Raw genomic sequence first — 22,789 nt, 5'->3', positions numbered from 1 at the left:
TTGCCTGAAAAATAATGCTGGATTTATGGCCTGGTCAGAATATAAGAGAAATTTAATCATCCAGAACAGGTTGAAGTGATGTAGTCAGCAAAATCTCTTTCCTGAGTAAAAATGGATCTGCAAAACCACTCTCCCTTCAGAGAAAACACTGTAGGAAGTACAGAAATGTGGAGGCAAAGAAGGATACATAAAGCAGAAGACACTAGAAGATGGGGAATCAATATTAGGAACAAAGTGGAGGTAGTGGATATGGCTTCTACATCAAGTTCTAGGCACACAGATGAGATGAAAGACTATGAAAACATCTTGCTATAAGTTAAACTGTAACCCTCTTCTGAAATTCACATGTGGAATTCATAACCCACTGCCCCAGGATGTGAACTTATATGAAAATAGGGTACTTACAGTTGTAATTGGATCAGTTAAGATGAGGTCATTAGGGGGATTAATCTAATATGAATGTTTTCATTTAAATCAGAAAATTGAACTTAAAGACACACACACAGGACAGATGCCATAAGATGAAGGCTCAGGGTAGAATGATGTTCTGGGCCAAAGGTTGGCAACAAATCCCCATAAGTTAGATAAAAGGCATGAATACATTTCTTTCTCACCTTCCATAAGGAACTAAATCTTTAGATCACTGAGTCTTGGGCATCTAGCCTCCATAACTGTGAAAAGTCTATTTTTATTATTTAAGCAATCCAGTTTGTGGTTCTATGTTAATGAAGCTCTAGAAAACTTATACATGGCCAGAATTTCCATTCTGAAAACTACACAAAGAAACCACTAATCAAAATCCCTAAAATATTCAAACCCCCGATTCCATTTTAAAGCCAACCAGAAAATTGTCTTCAAGAATTCTTCTTACAGAATTATTTTATTCTAGCACATTTTGTCAGCACCGATATGTATTCCACAGTGAACTCTACAGCAACTGATTATAACAACATTGTAGCTGCAGTGTATTTGTTTCTCTAAAAACTGATCTTCCTAAATACATGGTAAGCTTCTTGGTCACAGGAGGTTTTCCCTCTATCTTCTAGTAAAGGGCCAAATATGCAAATATGTTTAAATTAAAAATTCAAAGTTGTCTATTGTAGTATGTCTTAGAGTCAAAGAATTCTGAATCTAAAATTAAGCTCTGTCACATTAAACAGGTAACTCCTTAGCCTCAGGATAATCACAGAGATATTAAACATTACAGATAAAATATTTTTTATAGTGCCAACATATAGAAGATATTCAATAATGGTAGTTTTTGGCAAATCACAACATATGTGGAAATAATTATATGTAGTACGTATAGTTAGAAAGTTGTGGAAAATTCTGGAATCTGACTATGGAATGATGCTATCATGAACCTTGTTTCTTCATCTTGGTAAGCAGCATAATGGTGTAAATTTGGCTATTACATTAACCAGTTCTTTGGTGAGTTATCTGAAATCAACAACTTATATGAACACACCCTGTATTGATTCCCTCTGGTCTGATGCAGAGAATAATGAGAAAGTTACATATCTGTATAAGATTTGCATATTATTCCCTTCTGATAGATGATTTTTGTAAGTCTCCATGCTTTGTTAATTTCTGCACTTACTAGAAGTCTGTTCCTTAGTTGTGAAGATAAAAATGCTTTTAAGAATTATTTAAGCCCCAGATTCAGAATTAGGCAACCCATGCACAAATATGTTTTGAATTCACATACATTATCACCAACCCAGACTGTGGTCCAATTTAGATCCTGTTAAAGGTAGTAACAAGAGCCATCTTAACTCCTACTGACAAACCCATAATAGGAGTCCTCCCCTAGTCTTCCAGTGTCTCTCTCTTTTGTATATTAGGTAAGACTCATTATCTGAAAACTTCTTTTATGTTAAAGTATGGAGTAAAATGTGTTACAAGAGCCCACAATGTTCCATGGAACCCAAACATTTGGTCAAAATGTAAACTCGTGCCATGAGAAGTCCCTCCCCACTGTGCATTCTTGCTTCCTGCATGACTGTTTAATTCTTCACTGTTCAGACTGAAGTTTTTCTGCTTCTTTGTTTCATATTTCCCACAGTGCCCACACAATACCACATGCTCATGCATGATCCCTAGTCTACATGAGAGTGAGTCACTTGAAGAGAGACAAGAGTCATATTCAAATACAATTGCTAAGTAACTGATGAAATGATTCTTACTGGATCAGCTTGTGTTAGGTTCCTAATTCTAGTACAATCGACAAAAAATGCAAGATTGGAATTCCCTTTTCATAAAAGCCCCCCAGCATTCCATTGCCTAGCATTTATAAATGGAGGGTAGCAGGAGTAAAGATTTCATGAAATAAGGCAGTCTATCAAAAGGAGTCTGCATCCCCAGTTGTTTTCTATGTCAGGGACTGACTTGTTAATATTAAGAGAATAGGTGAGACAGTTTCCATAGCAACTTTTCCTCCTCATGAATTGAATGATTGATCAGTCAAACTTTCCGATCACTTTGTGATTTCCTTGTTTGTAGAGATTTCTCAGAGTTGTGGCTAATACCTGCTTGGCTTCCATATGTCCTAAGGACACCTGCATTGACCCTTGGCATGCATGATTTCCTCTTAAAATCAGCTTCTGAGTTCTGATGTTTGGAAACGCTTACTGTGACTTTCAGTATATCCAGACATGCTTTGGACCACTATCAGCACATTGTGTTGTATTTATTTTCTTTTCAATAATGCCTTTTTCTCACATCTAGTGATATTCTTCTAACCATGGCACATCTTACACTATGGTCTGCCTTTTGAAGATATCTGAGAATCATTGACATTTTGACAGCTCTCTCCTCTGAGTATCCTTTAGATATACTTTTGTCTTCCTTGACACAAGCTGTTGACATACAACAGGAGACAGGATTCTCCTCTCTCCTGGAACACTCATATGCTGGAATGGCCTTCCTGCTTCAGGGACCTTATGGCAGACAACATACTCTTTGCATGCTGCCTGGTCAGCATTGGTTATTAAACTGCCAACTCAGTTCTGATGACAGAAGGAAAGACAAACAGGACTTTACTGGGGTAATAAATATTCCATATAGCCTTGGACTAAATGTAGTTACATCCATGAAAGATTTATATTTATAGTAAACATAAATTAACTGCCCAAATAAAATGAAAAAAAATATAGATGTCTGCATAATTTACTAGCAGACCACCTTGCATAGTTTCAAAGTACACTGATGTGATTACCAGGAGAGCCCTGTTAATGACAGGAGTTTTGGATTCCCGTTGAGGACATTATTGCTTCATACAGAAATGAGTAAAAGTAAAAATAATGTGGTCACAGAAGTAAACTCTCGCCTTTTGGCATCAAATACCTGGTCATCAGAATCCAGGATAACTGAAGGTTTGAGAGGAAGTTAATCCTATGTAATGTTTTAAATTAAAAATTACTGAGATAAGATGCCCTGTACACTGATTCCTTGTTTTAAAAACTGTATTTTGTGAGTCAAATTAACATATGCTCCTTAGTGACCTCTAGGAAACAGAAAACATAGTGAAATTTCCCTACTCTAGGTACAAACATGCAAATAAATGTACAGATATACAAAATACATGAGAATTTAAATATATAACAAATGCTATCCTAACAATATAATGGTTTAGGGGGAGGTAAAGTACTGAGGATTGAACCCAAAGGCACTCTGACCCAGTTACATCCCCAGCCAACCTCCCAATCCCACTTTTCTTCAATTTTTGAGAAAGGTTCTCCCTATGTTGCTGTGGCTGGCCTTGAACTTGGAATCCTTCTTCCTCAGCTTCCCAAGTCTCTGATATTATAGGTGTGTGTCACCATGCCCAGCAGGATATGATGTTAATGCTCAACTCAACCTAATATATTGTTCTAGTTCACACTCCTACTCCAGTAAGCAAAGCAGATGGATGGCGAAGTGAAATCTGCATTTTAAAATCATGGAGGTTAAGACATGGCCTAATCAAAACCCAAACCTGAGTGTCATGTGGCTTCTGAGAATATCCACTAATTTTCCTATGTTCTTCAAGAAGAAATATCAATAACAAGGCCTAAAACACTTCCAAACATGTAAGTGGTAGTCAGTAAATATTTGTGGAATCAATGTGTGAATAACTGAGTCCTTACTATCTTCACTGGAAATGTCAAATCTTAAAGAGGTGGAAGATAAGATTCCCATACTTGGCCAGTTTATAATTCAGTAGGGAAATGGAAACAAATATATTCTGAGCTCTGATTTCCAGATGATTATTCTAGACACAAGACACATAAATCCACCCTTAGTGTTCAGAAAAGCCTTCCTATTTCCTGTTTTACAGATAAATGGGCATTTTTTTTTTGGATTCAAGTAACAATATCCAAAAAGATCACTTGAAACATGCAATTTTTTTCTTAGATTCAACCCAGAATAGCGATAAGGGGTTTTGTTTTGTTTGGTGTTATTGACTTATTTTTTAAATTTGAAGTGGTGTATCTCAGCCTTTGAGAAGAGCTAGGATGCTCTTATAGGAGTCCTATGAGCTGAAGATGAACCTCTGTTCTCTCCCATTGAAATAAATGAGAACAAATGTTGGTGCCTAAAAAATATGAAAGGATTGGGAGAACATGGAAGATTTTTGAAAGAAGGTAGAAATTCTAAATAATGAGTTGTGATACTTCTGTTGAAGGCTAACAGTTTTCAAAAAATTGGCTGCTAAGGTCACATTTATGATTTTCCCATCAGTTTCATGTCAGGAAGGTGGTGGCTCACTTCCTAGCCATTGTCATTTTGACATAATATTTTTCTTGGAAAATGCTTTATTTCTGCCATTTTGAGGATGGCCTCTTTTTTCATGGCTAGACATTTCTAAATTATGTTACTATGCCAAGTTGTCACTCTCTGGAATCTGGATTTTCCACCCCATGCAGCTGAGTAGCATCACCACCTTTTTTATATTTTAATTCTTAGAACTATGAAGTTAGGTTGAAAATTGGCATAGATATTCCCCTTAATAGTAGAATTGAAGAATACTGTCTTTCCTAAAATACAACATTTTTTTCCTGTTCTTAGAAGAAAGAACAGGACAGACACCATTATGATTAAACTAGTTTTATAAATGTATGCATAGGAATATTTTTACTATATCATATCCTATTATAGCATTGGTCTAACTTTCTCTACAAAGTGTTCCAAGATTTGTGTGTGCATGTATTTCCAAAGATGAAACAAAAAAATTATTATTTGAATGTTTTTAGACTGTATGTGTAAAAAATTTATCTTTATTTTCAAAAAGAAATAAGCAGTGCTTATTAGATGCCATCAGTTTCAAATACTTTTACCTACAGTGTCAAAATGCATTATGATTATTTAGGTAATTAGACAATAATGGCAATACTACTACCACTTAAAATACTTAAATAGGAATCATAAGCAACAATACTAAATAACAAGCACAATAGAAATGATTAAATAATTCCAGAATTTGTCACCTTCTTTTCCATCAGAATATAACTAATTACTTTTATATAGGCCAGATATCTCCAAAATAAAGATTACCTTTTTTAGAATTATGTTTTACAGATGCTACTATACCAATAATTGTTAATAAGAGTGATTCAAGCAAAAATGTTGGGTGATTGATTTTTGTAATTTTAGTTTAAAAGACAATTAATACTCACCTCGAAACCTTCTTCTTCTTATTATTATTTTTTAATTCTATGTTGGACTGTGAACAGGATAGCTAAATTTGGATTAGCCATGGTGGACTATGGAAATGGGATCCAGACATGTTAAATAGACCAGGGAGATTCAGATTCCATGGGTAGTTTCCCCATTTCTTTGGACTACCTGCCTCTAGACTTAAACAAGAAAAGGATAGACTATTTATTGAGTTTAAGATATCTTACTGTTATGAATGTCTTAGTGATAAATTGAATCTTTAATTATAAAGGCAATTTGTATTTATTAATATAGTGTGTCTTCTATTATACTAGATATTGGAAGCATATAAATATTCACAAGTAAGAAGAAAATACACCTAAATAACAATTGATGTTGAGAATCCAAGACTTTAATATTTTTCTTTAGCCTTGCACAAGAATCTTTAAGGTAATTTGCTTGTAGCCAAATGAGTTAGTCAACTTTGAATCACTATAACCAAAGTACCTGACAAGAAAAATTTAGAGGCAAAAAAGTTTATTTTGGATTCCTGGTTTCTGAGGTCTTAGTCCATAGATAACCAAGCTCATTGCTGGGGCCCAAGGTAAGGGAGAACATCATGGCAGAAAGGGTGTTGCAGAAGAGAACTGTTCCATTCACGGTAGCCAAGAAGTAGAGAGGCAGAAGGGACAGGGTTTTCAGGGATGAAGAACTCTTTCAGAGCACACCCCAGTGACTCTCCTCCTCCAACCATGCAACCCCTGATTATAGTTACCACCCAGTCCATTCAAATGAGTGTACTGACTAGGTTATAGCTTTTACAACTCTGGATTTTTCTGCAATAACTCAGGAGATTTGGGACATCTCCTATTAAGTTAAACCATAATATTCTACCCTGTACACAAAATCTCATCTCCATCTCAAAATGCTAAATACATTTATTATATAGCCAATAGTCAAATAGTCTTAACAGTTTTTTGACATTGTTTGAAAGTTCAAGTCCAACTTATATTCAACACAATCTCTTAGCCTTAAGCTCCTATAAAAATCAAAAGCAAATTACCTATATCCAATATACAGTGGAAAAAAATAAACACCTCCTGTTCCAAAAGGGAGGAATAGGGGAATCGAAAGAAAGGATGGAACCAAAAAAAAAATCCAGTTAGATGCACAGGTTTTGTAATTCCATGTACTGCATCTAGGACATCTGGCTATGTCCTTTCCAAAGGGATTGGGGCAATCCTACTCATTTGGGGTAAGCTTACTCATTTGGTCTTGCTGGATCTTTTTTAGCCTGGGTCTCTCCACAGCCCACAGTTTTAACCAGAGGACAGTCCATGTTACTGACATTTCTTAATTCCTGGAATATCTATTCTAGCTTTAGTTTCACCTTCACATCTTTACGTATTATCCTTTGAAGAACAGCCTGCAGAGACTGGCCCTTATGTGTCTCGCCTGGCTTCCCAGGCCTTCGTTTGAAATTTCCTTGGATGCTTCCCATGACCCCTTAATTCCAGCATTCTGAATTTCTGCAGAACCACCACCACACGGATGATGCCAAGGTCTGCTGTGAATTTGTGCAATATTTCAGTCCACTGGATTCAAAGGTATATTAAATTCTGAGTGTCTGGATAGCTTAGTCTGATGAAATAACATTCTAAGCCCGAATGTGTAAACAAGGTACTCCAGGACCTCTTTTCAAAGGAGTTTTTCCTTCTACAACCTCCAGTGGGTATAATCTTGCAAAGTCCTGAGATGCCCCTGAGACATCTGTCCTATTATCTCTATGCAAAAGTTCTTAGCATCTCTTTAGTGTCTATAATCTTTTTAACAATCTCAGCCTCCTTGGTTCCAGTTTTATGTGCACCTTTCTGGCCAAACTACAAGTTTTAAAAAGCCTTCAGTTCTTTTTATCGTTTCCCAGTTCTCACAGAAATCCTGGTTAAATGCTGCCAGAAAAACCCATGCCACTGACTGAATTCTGTGTTCCCTTGAAATTTTTGCCACCAGATTAATTAATCCATTATTTTTAAGTTTAGCCTCCCACAAAGTCTCAGGACATGACCAAAATGTAGACAAGACAAATTTTTTTAAAAGAAAGCAAAATGATGTGAGTTTAAATAAGAAAAACTTGCCCTAACATTTATGCTTAAAATGAGATTTTTTTTGCATTTATAAAGTAATTGATGGTGATTATTAACTAGCTATGAGATTTCATTGGATATATTGTTTTACAATAATCTAAATGTCCTATTTTAAAATACATTAGGAATTACAACATTTGCAACTATCTCCACTTAAAATGAAATGTTATTTGTCAATTTAAACAAATGAAAATATGTGAGGTTTTAAAATTTTATTTGGAAACACATAAACAAAATGTTTTGAAGACCATTGTCCAAGAACACATAAGTAGTCCTCTAGAAAAGGTCACTGTGGGTGAGCACAGAACCCTCTTCTTGGCTTAACAAAGTCCTCCCAGAGCTCTCCTGAATCTTTCAGGATGAACTTCACAAAGGAACATTGAGAAGACTTCACTTACTTCTGCAGACTTGTCCTCTGAGTTCTGTTTTCCATAACTCCTGTAGACTGATCCACAAAAGCAGAGTACATGACACTTCTCTGAAAGCGCTCCACACACTTCCCAGAGGATCCCCTCTCTCTGACTTGAATCTACTTTCCATAACAAAAGATAGGTAAAGAATTCCTACTCCTAAAAACTCAGCTCTGCATAGTGCTTTCTTCAGGATTAGAACCATTACTGTTGTCACCAAGGTCTAAGTCCACAGACTCCTTCAGAGCAATGTATCATGTTTATTGTTCTTTTTATAATTTACTATTTTAAACACTATCCATTTTAAAGTATGGAAATGATTGTATAATGAATGAATCTAAGAATAAAATCTGAATTTTCTTTATCAATATGGGTAGCTCATTCATTTTAAATAACTGGGAAAGATATTTTATATATAGATATATAAAATATATATAAAATACCTCAAATTCTTAGCTTAATAATATCTGAAAGGCAAATTTGTTCTATTTTCAAAATGTTGTATTTAAGAAATACTCACTACATGAATAGCTAAGAGACTTTTGGTATTAAACAGATAATTCTGTAAATAACTCCCCTTTATTTTCTCAGTAAATAGGAAGTCCTAAAGTAAGAATTCCTGCATTTTGAGATGAATTCTGTAAACCTGCTAACTCTTGTGAATTTTTTGCAGAACAACATCTATTCTAATTATCAAAAATCACAATATGGAGCTATCTGAAATAGTCTATGTATTTGGAACATCTATAATGAAATGATTTTTTTTCTCATGAAAAATGCAAAAGAAAATTAAACTTACAAATCAGTAAAGCCTAGTGTTTGTGTCGTGTGTATGTGTTTGTTTGTGGTATGTGGTGTGTGTATGTGTGTGTGTGTGTTTGAGGAGAGACTGCATATATTTTTAAATATACTCTGTACTCAGATCCTTACCCGGCAATCTGCCCTCCAGTGGCTGTCAGAATGGATGATTGATTGACAAACAGTTTGGATGCCTGGCCACCAACATGATGGGAGAGACTCATTCACTTGCTCAATCCCTCCCTGGATCAGTGGTTAACTTGCTAGCTGACTGGTTGGCTAGCTGCACGGATGACTAGTTGACTAGCAAAGTGTTGGGGACAAGAAGTTGCACACTGCCTAATGCACTGCCAGATGTGGTTGGATGATCCTCTGATTGACAGTTGACCTAACTTAATAATATGCAAGATAGCATATACTTTAAGGCATTTCAGCTGTAGATTGTCACTCACTCAGATTCTGCTAGATTATGCAGGAATCCCAGGCACATTTGTGTTGCCTGAGACTGTGTAAAAGTCACAATGCAATTTCAGAAATCTTACTACACCTGAGAAACTCAAACTCTTAAATGTTTAAGCTTCCACAATCAGAGACCACTGGGGAAGAATCAGGGGCTCTACCTATGACAAGATAAAAGTAACAATCCCTCAGGAATTTGCTGCAATCTGGAAGAGTCCAGTCTTAGGTGGCAATCATAAAGATGAGCATCTGTCAGTTATTTTGTAGAGGTTAGGAACTTCCTTATTCTTGCCCATGTTAGAGGAATGGGCAATTGATTTTCCTGTGATGACCCAGATTCACATAATCAGACCCCAGTGATTCACTCAAGTAGTGATTCTTACACAAAATTGGTTTAAAAAAAGCAATTTTCCAGCATTCATCCTTCCATTAGGAAACTAATCATCTTCTTCCTGTATATGGATGAGAATACCTATCACAGTTCCTTGCCCATCTACCAACTAATAATTTTGGCCCAAGCTCTCTTTTCAAAGACTTGGAAGGCAGATATAATAAAGAAAATTATGCCCTGTTCTTAGTGAGCAATTCCCTAATTTGGTGTAAAATTTTTGGAGGCTCTCTAACTAGACATAGGAAGTCTGCTATTAAAGAATCAAATCCCTAGACTCCATGGCACACATCTGTAACCCCAGCAACTCAGGAAGCTGAAGCAGGAGGATCACAAATTTAAAACCAACCTCAGCAACTTAGCAACACCTTGTCTCAAAAGAGAAAAAAATTAAAAAGGGCTGATGTGGCTCAGTTGTTAAGCACATCTGGGTTCAATCTCTGGTACACACACGCACATACACACACACACAATCAAAAAATGAAAGAAGAGTGGAAGGCAAAGGTGAAATAGAAGCAAAGTGAAGTGAGAGCATGAACATAGAGAAATTCCAGTTGTGCAAGTTCAAATTTTCCATTTGAAAATGGCCAAATATGACATGAGGCTTCTCCAAATTGTGCTGAAATAAATTTCATTTCATCCCAAGAGAGTTTACTGTCTTCTCATTTGTTGTTTTTTAAAAAAAGGAGAGGGAGAAGGAGGTTTTGAATAATATGGAAGAATGCTTTTTAAATTACATTAATTGAGCAATTCATTGTCTTAATAAATATTTGTTAAACAAATACAAGATACAAGTAATGATAGAATATAAATTACATTAATGAGAAGTTGTATAAGAAATAGAAAAAATCAATCATTGAAATAGAAAAAAACATGAAGAGCTACAAAAAACATAAATTCCATCTCCACAAAATAAAAAACCACTACCAAACCATATAAAAAATAGAAAGGATACCCTTGAGGTATTTGGCAGGTGTGCGTGGATAATGAGAATGTTTGTATCAAAATATTTTCAATGAAAACATATAATTGTTTATTTTTTACTGTACCAGTCAAATCATTGTCTTTATTCCCTGAATAAGTGAAAATCTCTAGAGTTTAATAAACATAACAAAAATCACTGATTTTCTATGTGTGGCCTTACTAAACTCCTTCTTTTATCCTTTATCTGCTTGGTATATGTCTTTTATCTATTAAAATCAATCAGAATACCCCTAATTCCTACTGTTTTTTTTCTCAAAATTACTCTATTTGTTTTGCAATTTTCATTTGTTCCTTCCTTAGTGTTTCTGAATCTGCTTCAGAACTTATTGTAATTTACCATGAGAAGTGATGTATGCATGTTTCTGTATCCTAAGGATGCAATTCTTTAGGATCGAAGGAATTTATTTTCATTCCATATTTTTCAAAGACTGGTCCATGTTCAAGCTATATCAAGTGGTCAATAAATGCTACTTACAGAATTAAATAATTTAGAGTGATTCAAATGGCAGGCTAGCCTCACTTCTTCAATGAATCCTTTCTTTCACAACTATGAACAAAAGCAAATTGAGTGAATGATCAATATCCATGAAATTTTTAATGAGCGTTCTTGCTTTACTCATCTTTTTATTTTCTTGAATCTTTTTAAGAGTTAAAAGTTTTCCTGAGAATCAAATACAGAAAATCCTGACTTTTCTATCAATGTGGATAACTGATAATCCATAACATTGAATTAAGTATCCAGTGATCTTCCAGAGTCTTTAAATTACTTAAATGCATAAATGATGTACAAAATAAATAATAATAATTTATAATCATTTTGTGATTATTCTAGAAGAAATCATCAGCGAATGATGATTAAAACACTGTTTTTATATTTTGATTTTTTTTAAATATTGCTTTAGTTGTAGATGGTCATACAGTATCTTTATTTATTTTTATGTGGTGCTGAGGTTCAAACCCAGTACATAACACATGTGAGGCAAGTGCTTTGCCACTGAGCAACAGCCCCAGCCCAAACTCTTTGTTTTTAACCTGGGGATTTAATCCAGGATCTGGTGAGCATGTGCTTTGACCTTGAGCTACTCTCTCAGGATAAATAGAACATATTCATAACTAAGTTGTTATTTTTAAAACATGAGGACTGAATCAGGTCAAGTATTTTACTTGGTGTATTCCACTATCTGCATATAAAATGAGGATTTTCTAAATTCATAGTAAGTTCCTCAAATCAATGACTTTAATGATGCCAAAAGCCACTGTGGCACATATATTCTGCTAATCATCCCAAGACGTTTTCCCATGCTAAATACTAGTTTGCACATCATTTCTGGATTCTAACATGCAAATAAATTCTAGCTAAACTTCCAGCTGGTTTTGCAGTAAGCTTACCTTTCCTTTTTAGTCTCTCATCATTCCTTCTTAAGGCTAAATATTTCTCCTAAGCCTAAGTCAACTTCATAAAGCGGTGGACAGTAAGTGTTCTGGCCCTGATGACTAGATTTGAACCCCAGACTTATTAGTTGCTAGTTATAAGGGCTTAATCATGTTCCATAGCTTCCCTGAGACTCAGTTTTTTAATCTGTAAAGTGGATAAAAGATAGGATTCCATAGACTCTTTCAGAGAATAAAATAGGTCTGCATGTATGTGTGTATAGGTAGATAATAACTGACAGAATCATAGATGTTGTCTTAAAATGTCTCCATTTCTTGTCTCCTCTCCTTCTGTCTACACACACACACAGACACACACACACACACACACACACACAGACAAACACACACACACCTTAGAATAACTCCTGGCCCTGAGCAATTACTGTGTCTTGTTTTATGTCTATTTACAATTAGAATAATTCCTATTTTATCTTCAACAACGAGAAACTGGAGCTGGGAGAAAAGAGGCTAAATTCTGGGAAATTGAAATGAAGGAAAAAAATAATAAGGCAGAGAAGGAAGAGAGCCAAGTTATCATTGCACAGTCTCCTGAGACTCTGTTTAAGCACTGTATGTTAGAACAGTCTTTCTAGGTTAATGCAAGATAAAGAATACATGAACCCACATATCCCTCATGTGTCAAACCTGAAGTCCAAGTGACATTATCTCCCTTGTACTTCTGAGTTGTGTTTAGTTGGACAGCAAGGGAGTTCCCACTCAGCATTAAAGTGTGGTCCTGAGACCAGGAGAAAGGAGGTGTGCTGCCTGTGCAAAGAGGCGGAAGAATGTGTTACTAATGCAAAAGACACAACAAAAGCATGATTGGACTCTCAGACAGAGAGAGAGAGAGAGAGAGAGAGAGAGAGAGAGAGAGAGAAATATAACAAAGAATTATTTGGCATAATTGGGATCAAGAAGATTCCAACATTGATGAAATCACCAAACCACAGATCCAAGGAAGCTCAGAGATCTTAAAGCAGAATAAATACCCAAACAAACAAAACAAATGTTGCAACTGGGTGTATCATATTTAAATTGCAGAAAAACACAAAGACTAGAAATTCTGGAATGAAGTTAGAGCAGGGGTGGAGGGACACTCTATCCAGAGAGGAACAGGAATCACAATAAATTCTATTCAGAAACACACAAGCAAAAATATGGTAAGTGGTATTCTATATTCTTGACAGGAAACCAAGCACTAACTTAGAATTTATAGCCAGAGAAACTTTCCTTCAAAAGTTACAGAAAAATGAAACAATCTCAGATTAAGCAGGTAGAAAATCAAGGGCAGATTTCACCTGAGCAGTCCTACCGATCGATTTCTTCTAGTTGACATTTGCAGAACAATCTGTCCCACAAGAACAGAACAAAGGGTCTTCTCAAGTTCACATGGAACCCCCAGAACAGACCACAACCTGGGACATAAACTATACTTTATCAACTTTAAAAGAGTAAATTCTCAGGCAAAATTGCATTAAACTGTAAATCAGTAACAGAAATATATGTCAAAATTCCCTAAATATTTGCAGGTTAACGACACACTTAAAAATACTACATGGAAAAGTAGGGGATTTATGAGCAATTTTAAAATGTTTGAAGTTGCATAATAATACAAGTTATCAAAATTTGTGGCATATAGTAAAAACAATGCCTGCGGAAAATTTATAGCATTAAATTGATAAATAAAAAAAGAAAAAAATAAGTAATATCACAATCTAAGTTTCTACATCAGGAAACTAAAGAAAAAAAGAGAAATATTTAAGTCTAAATAAGCAAAAGAAAGGGAAGGATAAAAATGAGAGCAGTATTCAAGAAAATTAAAGTGAAAGCCAATGAAATCAGAAGCTAATTATTTAAAAGATCAATAAAGTTCATAAACTTAAAGCCAGACTAATCAAGAAAAAAAAATTTCAGTTATAAATATCAAAATTAAATTAGAAGTCATCATTACCAATCCTAGGGAAAGTAAAAAGTGGATAATGAAATACAATGAACATCTCTTTCCTTACAAATGTGATAATTTCAATAAAATCAATTGTGATTTTGAGAGACACAAACTATCAAAATTTATTCAAAGAAAAATAGAAAATTTACAAATACCTATATGTATTAAAGTAGTAAATAACTAATAACCATATAAAAAGGAAATCATCATTCCCAGGCAATTTTACTGGTAAATTCTACAACACATAACAGTAAAATAATGCTATTTCTCTATGATCTATGTCAGAAATTAAAAGCAAAATCTTTTATTTCAATCATTCCATAAGTCCAGGCATATAGTAATATCAAAACAAATTGCCACAAAGAAAAATTGCAAAGGTATCCCAGGACAGACAAACTTCTGATTAAAATCTCTCATGAACTAGACACAAAAATTCTCCAGAATACATTAATAAATTGAAACTAAAAATAAACAGAATTTTACACAATAGCCAAAGCCAGGTTTATCCTAGGGATCCCGATTTTCTTGATATTTAAAAATCAATCAATGTAATGTGTAAACTAAAAAAGAAAAAAAATCATATATGACCAGAAAAGGCATGTGACAAAATTCAACAAGCATGCCCGATATAAAAAGAGGTCTCATTTAAATTATACTAGAGGGAAAATTCAGAACATGATGAAGAACATCTACAAATAACATGGCATTTGTGTTGAAAAACTAGATGCTATCCTTGAAGGTTATAAACAAAAGAAAATAAATCTGCATATCACTGCTATTCAAAAACTTATTGGAGATTTTAACTTATGTAATAGGACAAGAAAAGGAAAGAGAATTTATGTGGATTGAAAAGAAATGAGTGAAATGTCTTTATTTATGGATTATATTACTGTCAAAGGGATATAGGATCCCACTGAGAGAAACTTCCAGTGAATGAAGATGAAAATATTTGAGCAGAAAAATTAAAAAAATACTGCATTATAGCACAAAACATAAAATGAACACCTTGAAGCCATATTTGTTAAAAAATGGCTGAACAAAAAACAAAGTGTAATAGAAAAAAATCTCTGGGCTAAATTCAAAATAATTTCAAATAATTGAATAATTTTGAAGACAAGAATCAGACCATAATTGCCACTCTTCAAGTAAGAAGTGTATACATAGTGACATTTTTTTTCAGACAAAACTGTGTAGAAAAGGAGAACAAAAAACAATAACTTTATAGTAAAATAACTTGATAAATCTTTTCCCAAGCCAGTAACTAAGGTCAACATAAACAGTGAAAAGTCGTGTTGATTGTGTACTTCTCTTATGTAAGGTGATGTAAATGCCATTTGCTCATCTCTTTGGTTTTTCCTCCAAAAAATTCTTTCCCCAGTCTAATCATTGGAAAATCATGAGAGAAACATGTCAATTGAAAGACATTCTACAAAAATACCTGTTTGAAAATCTCTGAAAAATGTCAAGATCTTTAGACACAAAATGAGAGAAACTTTCAAAACTAAAAAGGATCAAAGGAGATGTGACTGTTACATGTAATGTGGCAATCTGGCTTGACTTTGAAATGTGAAATGAATATTAGGAAATAATAAAAATCCAAATGAAATATGAACTTCACTATATAATAACGTATCAATATCTACTATGGTTTAGATATGAATTGTCCCCCAAAAGCTAATGGGCGAAGACAATGCAAGAAGGATCGGAGGTGAAGGACTGGTCATGAGGGCCTTCACCTGTTCAGTGTATTAATCTACTTAGAGATTAACTAAGCAGGTAGAGTGACACTGGAGGAGATGGGTGCCTGGGGAAGTGCCATTGAGGTTTGTATTTCGTCTGTGGTGAGGGGAGTTTGCTCTCTCTGCTTCCTGGTTTCATGTCCTGCTTTCTTATACCACACCCTTCTGCCATGATATTCTGCTACTTCTCAGATCCAGATTAGAGAAGTAGATCATCTATGGGCTGAGACCTCTGAAACCATGAGCCCCCAAATAAACTTTTTCTCCTTAATTGCTCTAGTGAGGTCTTCTGGTTGCAAAAGCAAAACAGTTGACAAAAACAGTATCAGTTTACTATTGTCACCAATGTGCAATGAACATAAAATTTTAAAAAGAGAAAATAAATATGAGGTACAGACTTTCAGTACTATGTTCACAATAATTTTGCAATTCTAAACATAGTTGTAAAGTACTTTTTGTCTGAGTTATCAATCTCTCTATCTATGTATCAAACAAGTGTGAGGGAGGGAACAAGATGAATGTGTAAGGTGGGATTTGGGTATAGGGATGGATATGTCAAGAAAATTGTTCAGAAGCATTTTGGTGCAAAAACATGACTGGTAAATATTTGGTAAACCCAGAGAGGAGAGCCTGAGAAATTATGTGTTAAAAGATGTGTCTAGAAATGCAAGGAAAGGCCATTTCATTAAGGAATTTATAACCCCCGTTTTGACTTTAGAATAATAGATGAAAATTTTTCATTGAGTCAAAAGTTTATAACCAACTTAATCATATTTTTATATTGAAAAGAGAATTCTGATGTAATAGACCTGAAGCAGGTAAGTCCAGGCTATAAGATCGTTCAACTTACATAAGATGGAGTCACCACTGTGAAATGGTGGTGGGGATACAACAGAGTGAATATGAAAGGAAAATGAGATGTGATATCTTTAAAATAATGGAAATGAAAAGTGAGAGGTTTGGACAAAATCAAAGATGGTTGCTTGGAATCTTAGCCACTAGATTCAAAGCAATGCTGTTAGAATCCAAAGCCATTTTCCCCATTGCTGATTCCTGTCATGTCATTAGTGATGAACGTATCTATCCATTTCTCTCCTTAACCCATTCTACCACACGGTTTATGTGTGGGGTGAGAAGATGGAAAGTAGGGGGTAGATGTTATTTATTCTTGGAATCCCAGGAGATATCATTTTTCTTTAGTACCAAGCAGATTTGAAACTTAACTGACAAATATATAGGATTTTCACCCAAACGAAATCAACCACTATTGTATCATGTATCCTAAGTGACAAGAAAGTTTTTAAAACACATTTACATTTAATCTTCCAAGTGACCTTATAAAACAAATATTAATTTTCCCATTTTCAGATAAGGAAACTAGTGTATGATTGAATTAGTAAGTGGCTAAGAACTAAAAGGGTGAGTGCCATGGAACTTTGATTTAAGACTAGATTTTCAAAACTCTGGATCCTGTTGTTTTTCAAAACATCATATTCCTTCCCAGTATTGTAAAGCACACAGAATTATGATTAGGACAGGAAATTCATGGAAAGCAACTGAATCATATTAATTTTTTTTTTCAATTAGATGTATTTATGAGGATGACTGAATAAAGAGGAAGAGTGAATAAAGTCTTTTCTCCATGTCTTAAATGATAGTTTCACAAGGCTTGTTCCTTCAAAGGGTGTGAGTCATTTCTACCTGACTGGTTCTTGGTGGAAGGAATGAAACTGAATGATGATACAGTTTGAGAGTTGCTACATAAATCAGGCAGCATGAATGATCCAATCATCTGGTCATGGAACCCTGCCTGTGAGGAGCTTTTCTAAAGGTAAATCCACAAATGCATCAACGTAGGGAGCACCTTCTAAAAGTCAATGCTTGGTTCCAATATAAGATGATGGGATGTGTGCAGTGACACAGGACAGATTGGACTCCTCTCTGGTGCAAATTTATCACTTCAGATGTGACTTCTTCATGCTCCAATATCAATGTGACACGAAAATGTTGCCTGGCAGGTAGGAATGAAAAGTCCAAGCAATATTAGGAAGAATATGCAGATTCTTAGCTGGCAAAAAACATAACAACTCAGTTCTCTGGGCCAGTAAAATAAAGCACAGCACCATGTGGTTGACATAAGTATTAGCATTCATGGGATAGATTCCTTCCATCTAGCATAGGTCATAGGTTTAATAATTTTAATAATGCAAGTTAAATTATATTTCAGAGAATGCATTTATTTTTATCATGAAAATGTGAATATCACAATCTGACTTATACTTTTTGAATAGGCTCAACTAGGACCAGCATGTGAATTACTGATATCAAAATCAAGTTGTTAGCTAAATTTTGATTAGTCACATGATGATCCAGGTATTATGGTAATGCTTTGAAGGAGTTATCTTTTTTTTTAAAGAAAGAGAGAGAGAGAGAATTTTTTTAATATTTATTTTTTAGTTTCGGTGGACACAACATCTTTATTTTATTTTTATGTGGTGCTGAGGATCGAACCCAGCTCCCCGCACATGCCAGGCGAGTGCCACATCCCCAGCCCTTTGAAGGAGTTATCTTAATTAAAAAAAAAAACAAGGGCTAGGGATGTGGCTTAGTGGTAGAGCACTCCCCTAGCATGTGCAAGGCCCTGGGTTTGATCCTCAGCACCACATAAAAACAAAATAAAGATATTGTGTCCAACTACAACTAAAACATATATTAAAAAATAACCAGCTTTCCCAAATAGGTATATTTGCAATATGCATTCAACTGATGAAGCATGAACAGTTAATATAGTATGTGCCCACTAAAGTCAGATCAGAGTTAAATTACTTTCATTTCAAAGTCCATAAGTAAAACTTGGCAACCACATTCATTGATGACTCTTGTATGCCAATGACTAAATATAATGTCTTTTATTTAGAATATTTTTAATTCTTCCTACATGTGAATCATAGTCTTCCATCGATTGACAGAATTATGCTCATGATGAATAATTACAACTCTGACATGGTACATTATTAATATGCTGATCCAAATTGAACCAATTCAAAAAGTATAAGTCAAATTGTGATCACACTTCCATGATAAAAATAATTGCATTCTCTGAAATGTTAAGAGGTACTATATGACACTTATTAATAAGTAGGTATAGCTGGGAATTCAGTATTATCTTAAAGTCAAGGCCTTTTCTATCAGGTTAACAGTAAATAAGAAAATGACTGTTACCTGCTGGATGTGTGATAAAATGTGTTTATGCTACTTTCTTCTGTCCTGTTGTATTTGTATTTTCAAGTGGGAAAAACTTAATTTTTGTTTTAGTTTCAATATATGCACAATGTTTTGCATCTTCAGATGATCAGCATTGATTGAATGAATAAATAAACAAGTAGAAGACATGGCAGAAGGCAATGATTGAGCAGGTTTAATTCTCTCTGGAGACCCATGAATCTATCTCCTAAAGAGTGGGCAGTGGGATTCAGGGTGCTCCTCCTCTGCCTCTGCTTCATAGAGCAATGTAACAGAAGTTGAGAGACCTAGAATACATGGTGTACACTGGTCAAATTCACATTAGTTGTTTGTTCAACTAGTATAAGTGAGGACTGTACTTTATTTATAGAATTTCTAGTTTCTTTCACTCTGTGTATACCTCTGGCACGACTGGAAATATTGCTGGGTTTTTATGAATCGTTTTAAGGATTTCAAAGTCATTCAGCTCTATCCTAAGTCTGATTTCGGTGACTTAGTTTCCCAGTAGTTTGTGAGTCTTCTGAAAAATAGCCTACTGTCAGAACTGTTTAATTTTTTTGTTAGAATTATTTTGAAATTAAATATGCCTTATTTTCTAAAGTCTTTAAATTTATATGTTTAGCATAAAATGTGGGTATGTAAGCTTTATTAAAACATAAGCTAAAATATAAGCACATAAATTTATTTTTAAGGAAATATTAGGGCTAATGAGGTCTAAGAGTATTTGCAGATGGTAATGTCTAAGAACAATGCTCTCTTTGTCTTCCTATTCTAAGGAGAAATAAATAGCTTGAGTACCCTTGGGGATTCTTAGGTTGGGGGAGTGTAGTCATGTATTTTCAATAATTGAACATTTTTTTGACCATGAACTTATTTTTTAATCTATTTAGACTGTCACTGATGCTGCTTCCATGCCCCCCCCACTTCCCTGAATAAATAAACTAAAAATCTGTTCAAGGCAAATCAAGTGGCATGAAATTCTTTACATATATACATGAAAAGCTATGTGAAACACTTGGTCAACTTAAAGAGGCAGTGGGACTCCACAGTAAACTGACTGAATCTTTCCACACCTCAGTTTCTCTATCTGTGAAATGGGCCTGATAATACACATCCTCTTACCTTACAAACAACTCTCTGCTAGGCACCAAGGAATCTCTTAGGTAAGAAAAAAGAGCCTTCTCAAAATTAAGGATTGTGTGCTTATTGATTCCATTAACTGTCACTGTATTAGGAGACTTCCATATGCTAAGTGCTTGGAGAGTTTCAGGACATGACTTTGAAAAAAAGCACTAATTTACCTGAGCAAAGGCAAGGCAGGGATGGCTTTCTTCTGATCCAGCCTGTGTGGACTTGTGCCTGATTCCTAGGGAGAAGGGTTGAAGCTCAAAGGAACCCCAGGGCTGGAGATGTAGCTCAGTGCTAGAGCACTTGCTTAGCATTCTCAAAGCCCCGGGTTTGATCCTCAGTACAAAAAAAAAAAAAAAAAAAAAAAGAAAAACTGTAATTGGCTGAAAAATACCAAATCTCTCTCTGGGAGCATGTGACTAGAGAGTTTAGGTAACAGGATCAGATCTTGCTATAGAACTCATGTGACTGTAAAACCCTCACCTCTGAGGGTGTCCACTCCCACAGCAGGGACAGCATGTGTCAGCTGGCCTTTGTGAACTTTGAAAGCCTATCTCTCACCCACAGCCAAGAGACCCAGAGAGAAAGGATGTGAGGCAAATTGGGTTGCTATCACAAAATACCACAGTCTGGGTGGATCACACAGCAGACTGTATACTGACCTGGAGGCTAGCTGTCCAAGATCAAGGCACCTACAAATTTGAGCTCTCCTCCTGGGTCACAGGAGATTGTCTTTTCACTGTGTCCTCACATGGGACCAGGGAACTGCTCTTCTCTCTCTTCCTCTTCTCATAAGGCCACTAATCTCTTTATGGGAGGACCTACTCTCATGTCCTCATCTAAACCTCATTACTTCTCAAAGGTTAAACCTGCAAATATCATCACACTGGAGATTAGGAATTTAATATATTAATTTGGGGAGCCACCAACATTCAGTCCATAAGAGGAAGGAAGTGGCAGATAATTCTCAGAATTAAAGGATCTTCTTGGGAACCTGAGAAATCACTGTCGAAGTGTTGATGGTCCCAAAGTAATAAAAGAACCAAGAGCACTAGAAGAACAGCATTCCCAATGTCACGGTGAATGACTACCCTACCCTGACTGTCATCATTGCTGCTCCTACCCCTACCACTACTGCCACCACTGATTCTGCTACTATCGCTGGAACTTCTGCTCCTCCTCCTACTATTACTATGTTAAAAAACTTGTCCCTTAACACACAAAGAAACACACATTGTTGTTTCCAACAACATCATCCTTACATGTATAATTTCTTATGCTAGTTTGATTTATGTTTGTCTTCTTTTTTTTTTTTTGTAGTTTACTCCTTTTTCCAAAAACATTTTTTTTTCTTTTCTTTATTTTTTATTGGTTGTTCACAACATTACAAAGCTCTTGACATATCATATTTCATACATTAGATTGAAGTGGGTTATGAACCCCCAATTTTACCCCAAATGCAGATTGCAGAATCACGTCGGTTACACATCCACATTTTTACATAATGCCCTATTAGTAATTGTTGTATTCTGTTACCTTTCCTATCCTCTACTATCCCCCCTCCCCTCCCCTCCCATCTTCTCTCTCTACCCCATCTACTGTAATTCATTTCTCTCCTTGTTTATTTTCCCATTCCCCTCACAACGTTTGTCTTATTTTTCATGGCTACAGTTCATGGTCAACACTGCAATTATAATCTTTTAAAAATAATGAATCATTACTCTTAAAATAGGTAAAACTAACAATAAAAAGAGGCAAAACTAGTTCTTGACTTTTCCAAATTATCCTCTTTATTTGTGGTTATCTTTTTATTGTATTTTACCACAACATATACTTTTATCCAAGCAAAGGACATGGTTTCACTCTTTTTTTTAAGAATGTGTAGATAGATATGGTTGGATTTTCATAAAATTTGGAGATTGTATTGGTATACTTTATATATATATATATATATATTTTTTTTTTTTTGATACAGGGTCTCATTAAGTTGCTTGAGGCCTTGGCAGGCTTTGAACTTGTAATCTTCCTGCCCTAGCCTCCAGAGTCACTGTAATTACAGGAATGCACCACCGCACCCAGCTGCATGGGTATATTCAAACTATAACATTCTCTTGATAATGTGATTGGGGGTAATTGGAGCTTTTTCCTCCGTAGACTGAGAAAAGCATATGTTGCTCAGAGATCACAAGGGAGAGAATGATGACTATTAATCCTAGAATTTAGACTGACACCCTCAAAACTACCTTTTTGATCCAACTTTAAATATTTGCATATCCCAGTGAGCATTTACCATGACAGTTAGTCAGAATAATACTGGACACTTAATTTTGGCATTAATTCACTATGTAGTACCTTCTTATTGAACAAATATTTATATTCTATGTTGAAATAAAGCAGCTGTTTATTTAATAGTAAACCAGGCACTTCAAAGAAAACCTTGGCATGAAAATAATTTTTAAAAAATGATTGTCATAGCTGTA

At 35.0% G+C, this 22,789-nt stretch overlaps 1 pseudogene across 1 annotated transcript in view; it reads right to left on the bottom strand.

Annotated features, from left to right (window-relative positions):
- Positions 1–6,976, bottom strand: part of LOC308635067 (vinculin-like) — a 77,580-nt pseudogene extending 70,604 nt beyond the window's left edge. Inside the window, exon 1 of the transcript XR_014024342.1 lies at positions 6,903–6,976. The product of XR_014024342.1 is annotated as a vinculin-like (transcript). The remainder of the gene's footprint in view (positions 1–6,902) is intronic.
- Positions 6,977–22,789: the final 15,813 nt, after the last annotated feature.

The sequence above is a fragment of the Spermophilus citellus genome, assembly GCF_964194105.1.
Source record: "Spermophilus citellus genome assembly, chromosome: 16".
Classification (NCBI taxonomy): Eukaryota; Metazoa; Chordata; class Mammalia; order Rodentia; family Sciuridae; genus Spermophilus; species Spermophilus citellus.
This window is presented reverse-complemented; position numbering and strand designations above follow the sequence as displayed.